A 6309-nucleotide genomic window follows, 5' to 3' on the forward strand; every position below is an offset into this window, starting at 1 on the left:
TGCTACAGATCATGGTGAGAGGGATAACTTCCCTTGGCAAACAGGACACAGTCGTGTGTCGATAAGCCAGCTGGAGGAGATGTCCTCCTTGGGCTAAAAGCAACAGTAACATCCACCCCTAGGGGTCAGCCACACTTAAGTGGCAATATACTACACTTTATCGTGCAGTTACTGTTAATACTTCATTTAGAGAATTAACATTGCTTGTTTTCACCTTTTCGACACCAGTGAAGAATTTCACTGGAAAAGTAGATATAAGATTGCCAGGTTTTGTCTCTCTCACCAAGGTCAGTGGCTATCGAACGCCGACGAAGGGAAATAACCCTGAAATCCGGATCCGTTCGTGCTACAGATCATGGTGAGAGAGATAACTTCCCTTGGCAAACAGTACACAGTCGTGTGTCGATAAGCCAGCTGGAGGAGATGTCCTCCTGGGGCTAAAAGCAACAGTAACATCCACCCCTAGGGGTCAGCCACACTTAAGTGGCAATATACTACACTTTATATATATATATATATATATATATATATATATATATATATATATATATATATATATATATATATATATATACAAGAATAAGGGCAGGGAATCGTCAATTAATAATAGAATTAATAATTAACAATTTTGCCAAGTAGTTGAGTATGAAAAAACCTTTATCGGTAAAACCATTTATCATCATAAATATACAGGGATTAGCATTGAGTTGCTTCTCCAACATACTGAAAATTTAGAAATAGCAGTCAAAGAACTACTGATTCTAAACTACAAATTTTTCTCTAAATGTGTGCCATAAATATCGCCATCCATTTAGAGAAAAATTTGTAGTTTAGAATCAGTAGTTCTTTGACTGCTATTTCTAAATTTTCAGTATGTTGGAGAAGCAACTCAATGCTAATCCCTGTATATTTATGATGATAAATGGTTTTACCGATAAAGGTTTTTTCATACTGAACTACTTGGCAAAATTGTTAATTATTAATTCTATTATTAATTGACGATTCCCTGCCCTTATTCTTGTATATTTTATATGTGATACCTCTAAGTTAGATGGTTAAACCGTAATCCCTCCACACGGGACTCCTTTTCATACGGGACTATTTGTGACGCACATGGAATAGATTTCTTTGAGGTGGGATGCCTGAACTCACTAGCCGATGAATTCGTAAGTGCCTTTCTTATCGTTGATTTTTGGTGTCGCATGGCCAAAAGTTACCGTGAATTTTTTTAGAGACACTTTCAAATTTATCAGAATATCGGACTGAAGATTTGGAATAGAGAAATTTCCATTCTCTTAACCATGAAACGATCGTATCCGATTAACTAAAGACTTGTTTTATTTATGCGTTTCCCTCCGGTTTTTTTGTTCTATGTGTGCCATAAATATTGCCATCCATTTAGAGAAAAATTTGTAGTTTAGAATCAGTAGTTCTTTGACTGCTATTTCTAAATTTTCAGTATGTTGGAGAAGCAACTCAATGCTAATCCCTGTATTTTTATGATTATATATATATATATATATATATATATATATATATATATATATATATATATATATATATATATATATATATATAAATATATATATATATATATATATATATATATATATACATACATAGAGTATATCTTTGTATTTTGTATATGGCAGATGTCTACCAGTGCACTCACAAAAGCTCCCGTGCTACTTGTTGCTGGCTACCCTATATTATTCCTAACCTGCAGAATTAACTGTATGGGGTTGTTATATATGCGGTACTCCGTGTTAGCGTAGGATAAATATATCAATAACTTGAAATACTTCATGGATGGAGATTTTATACTTTTATTAATACATTCCTATATATGTTTCGGCATGACATGTATTTTATGGGACTGCCTCACCATATCCATATGATATTATTAAATATTATTTATAATGTCCATGGACCCTATAGAAGCTCATTAATTCGACAACCATACTTCTTCAGGCATTTTTTGCATTCATACACACACACACACACACACGCACACACACACACACATATATATGCATACACACATATATAAGTACATTTATGTATACGTATGTGTGTGCGTGTATTTCTCTGTTTCTCTTTTTATTTCTCTCTCGCTTTCTATATATATATATATATATATATATATACGCATTTACCAATAACCTGTTAATATTTTTGAAAAATATTGAAATGCATTTGGAAATACAGCAAAACAGAATGTTATTTATCTTCACATTCTATCTCCTGTTGCAACAATCTTTAACAGAAACGCTATAAAGAGAGTTTTATGTATTTCAACTTTTAAAAAAAATGTTTCGACAATGTCTTACAACTCGATGAGATCTCTCGATTATCTCGCATTTACACTGAATCATACTTTACATAATATTTCTTGAAAAAAAAAACACTCACTAAAAAAACAAAAATCGATAACGACACCTCGTAGGTCCTGCGATATCATAAAATAAATTCTGTTATATCGACTTTGAGAGAAAAAAAAAAAAAATCAAGATTTTATCAACAGAAAATACACAGCAAAGTATAATAGTCTGAGATATGATGTCATTGTATTATAGCTAGATAATATATGTATTAATATCAATACAAATATAAAGGTGGGACATTAAGATTATTTATTAGATGCAAAAGCAGAATATCAGTTGACATTTTCTTGAAGAAAATATAGAAGTGATTCATTTCTGAGAAAGTTGTGCTTTGACGTAAGTACAACCACAAAACGGAGAAAGAAATATTGCATAAATTATGAATGCGAGATCTATTGGTTTTTCTTTTCATTTATCTTGGCAAGTGGTTTACACTAGAATGTTTTTGTGTCAGGATATATGGCCATGCAATATCAGGCTTTAGGTCTTATATTATAGTAGACAAGCTGTTTTGATTTTGTTAAAAATACCAACACTTCTCAACATTATATTACACTAAAAATTAACAATGTAGGTGTAATATTTTCGCCACCACCACTACATTTTCTTTGGGGGGGGGGGTTACAAACTCTTTTGAAAAATACTGATTTAGGCTATTCATAAAGGCGAGAGAAAGGAATCTACTGAGTACAGAACTTTATTTGATGGGTCCAGGAATTTAAAAAGCAGAGAGTCAGAACAAATAACGCAAGGTATTTGGCCAACAATTTCACGATTCTACCAAGCGACTGCTTGTGAATGGTGTGTGTGTGTGTGTGTGTGTGTGTGTGTGTGTGTGTGTGTGTGTGTGTGTGTGTGTGTGCGTGTGTGCGCTTGTGTGTTTCTGTGTGCGAAAGCGTAGCAGAGTAGTTAAGGAGTTCCTTTTGCAATTATGAGAGCTGAAACTCGTTCCACTGGTTGACAAATTTAGGAAATACCTTTCGTTGCAGTCTCATATGGAATAAATCCCTGTGAAAGAAATTAGATATACGGAAACTGTATAGATGCCTGTCGTGACACTGACTGCTTTATTTTCACTCTCTGTCTATTACTTAATTACTGTTACTTCTAACATTAGTATTGTCTCGTCGACAGCTTAGTTTTTATCGTCCATGTAGATTCGGATCGGACTTCCTTGCAGGGTCGCTGTCCACAGATGAGGCATGAATGAATGGTTAAAATCTTTTACTCTGAAATTCCGAAGTCCCAGTCTTTTATTCGATGTGAATATGAGATATGTCGATAGTGCAGATATTTTCCACCTCTTTGGCCGAGAAATTCCAGATTGTTGATGTGCAGGAGAAAAATTGCGAAGGACAAGGCAGAAAGCTAGAGCACAATAGAGTTGACAGTGTGAGTGGTATAGAGTTGCATCCAACAAACATTGACGAAAACGATCTGAGAGGCAGCTTCCGATCCAACATGCTACCGATCCAGTAAACATTGACCAAAACAATCTGAGAGACAACTACCGATTGGACATACTAGAGATGGAAGCAAACTGTAGGTGGGAAAATTTGCCAGCAGATCCCCATGACAGAAACAGTCGGAAGTTTTGCTGATGTCGAGAAGAATAACACTATAGAAGTTATATTTGCACTAAACGCATGTGTTAGCATGGCGGCGAGCCTGTTGGAATAAAAACAGATAATTTTGAAGGAAAATTATGTAACATATGCAGTGAGGAGTTTGGATGCATAATGGGCAGCGAATGTTGAGATTTCACTGTAGGTAGCTGCCCACAGTCCTGAGAACGCAGTAAGAGTGAATGGTTAAAAACTTTGCTCCGGGATCCTGAAGTCACAAGTTCGATCACACAACATAATATTGTTCAAAGTTATATATTTTTTGCCTGAAGTAAAGTACTTTCCCAGAAATGCTAAATATGTAGAATATGTATATTTATTTCCAAATATATATAAGTAAAGCAAATTTAATTTTCCTCGTGTTAAACACGTTAAGCTTTTTTGTTCGTGAATAAAAAAAAAATTTTAAAAAAAATATATATATATACAGACACACATATGCATGTATTCTACAGATGCTAAAACACAGCTACCTCCTCGAAGTTATAATTACTCAAGTCATTTCACTAACTCACAGAATAACTAGATAATATCATTAAGAATTAACACACAAGAGTGATATTGTATACACATATACACATACAAGGTAGCTCCTAGAAGTTTTATTAGAAACACATAAAACAGAGAAAATTTCTATGGCTGTCGAAAGCCTTTGTACCAATGTTCCTGCAAAAAAATCTGTAGGCGTAATATAGGATAAGGTATATAAACATCTTATAACAAAGCCATGTAGAATACTAAGAAACATCTCGAAGAATATTTTATGTTTTTCCGTACAACTGGAGTTCCGTTTCGTGGCCCATAAAGCAATCTTTATATACAGCGAGATAATGATGGCATGAGATCACTCGAACTCTCACCTGCAGCGACTTGTATGGTTAGAATTGAAAATTTAGTTGTTCTTAAACAAAGTCATATGTTTACGAGCTACGTGGATGATGTACACATGGTGACAGATACGTGAGAGCGGGCAGACAGAAAGATTTCGTACGAATTCCATCCTCAAATTTACAATACAAAGCAAATTGACTTGAGATCACAACTCTCCTATATTCTTAATTGAAAATGCAGTGAAATGAAAAAGGACCGACACATCTAGCACCTTCGTATATCTTAAAATACTAACAATAGCATATACATGTTGGAAGATAGTGTTCCAATAGTTAGTATAAAATATCTTTGTGACACTTGTTTAAAAAAATTTATCTACGAAAGAAGCAATAAAAAATATAAAGAGTTAAATTACGCTCAAATATTTTTCGCTCACCAAGTATAGATAATGCAATAGCAAATTTATTCATAGAATTACAACAGATGCAACAGCTAGTAAAAACACAAACACTACTCAAATACATCTTGATTCATAGAATGTATGAATATGCCAAAAGAGAACACAACTTGTATCAAAATGTCAGTACAAACCTTTAGATAGAATACATTATAAAAACATCCGAATGAAAGAATTCCTCATTAGCATGAAAGCATAAAATTTTTAGCAAGTCAACGTACTTCTGTCAACCAATATATTCAAATTTAATATTAAATATAACAGATGATGAAGTCAACGATGGTCTTGAAACGTTAACGGATCTAGGAACGTTGTGGTACCAAATTCAAAACGGATATATGCACTTTGATGTTCTTCTGTAATCATATAGGACTAATAAGAAAGTACAGAAAATCTTATAAAAAAGCTTAAGTTCAAACATAGTTGTATCTTCGATTAATCATGTTGCAAAGAAAAGCTGGTATCTCTCTGTCAGTATCTCCCTCTTTTCTCTATTTCTCTTTTCTCTCCTCTCGTCAAAAAGCTCAATGACAGCGTGTTGCGTCTGATTGGAGTCCATTGTTTGCCTGTAACAGAGGAAGTGTTGCTTAAACAATAAGTGCAGTTTGTACGACCTATGTAAGTTGACATAAAAGTTATGCCCACTTTTTGCATAAGTTTCGGTCTTGATCTCGTAATTCGTACTTTACGGCGAAATGCGAAATATCCACTCATAAGTTGGCAATTAGTAGAAGTTTACAATAGTTTAAAGTATCCGAAGAATTTTGCACAGTACAGTATGTATATATAAGTAGGGAGATCCAGTCCATCGAGAAAGAACAACTGGTTAACCTCCAGCATATGCAGGGCATTATAGAAAACAAGAAGGATATGATAGTCGATCAATAATGTTTATGTATCAAAATATGGTTTATCATATCAAAATTAAACTCCGGTTTTTCTTTTGTTTCACGAATTATATATGTATATGTATGTTTCTCACTTATTCTCTTTCTCTTTTTCTCTCCTTATG

This window comes from Octopus bimaculoides, chromosome 1, assembly GCF_046866305.1.
Source record: "Octopus bimaculoides isolate indiv1 chromosome 1, ASM4686630v1, whole genome shotgun sequence".
NCBI classification, from domain to species: Eukaryota; Metazoa; Mollusca; class Cephalopoda; order Octopoda; family Octopodidae; genus Octopus; species Octopus bimaculoides.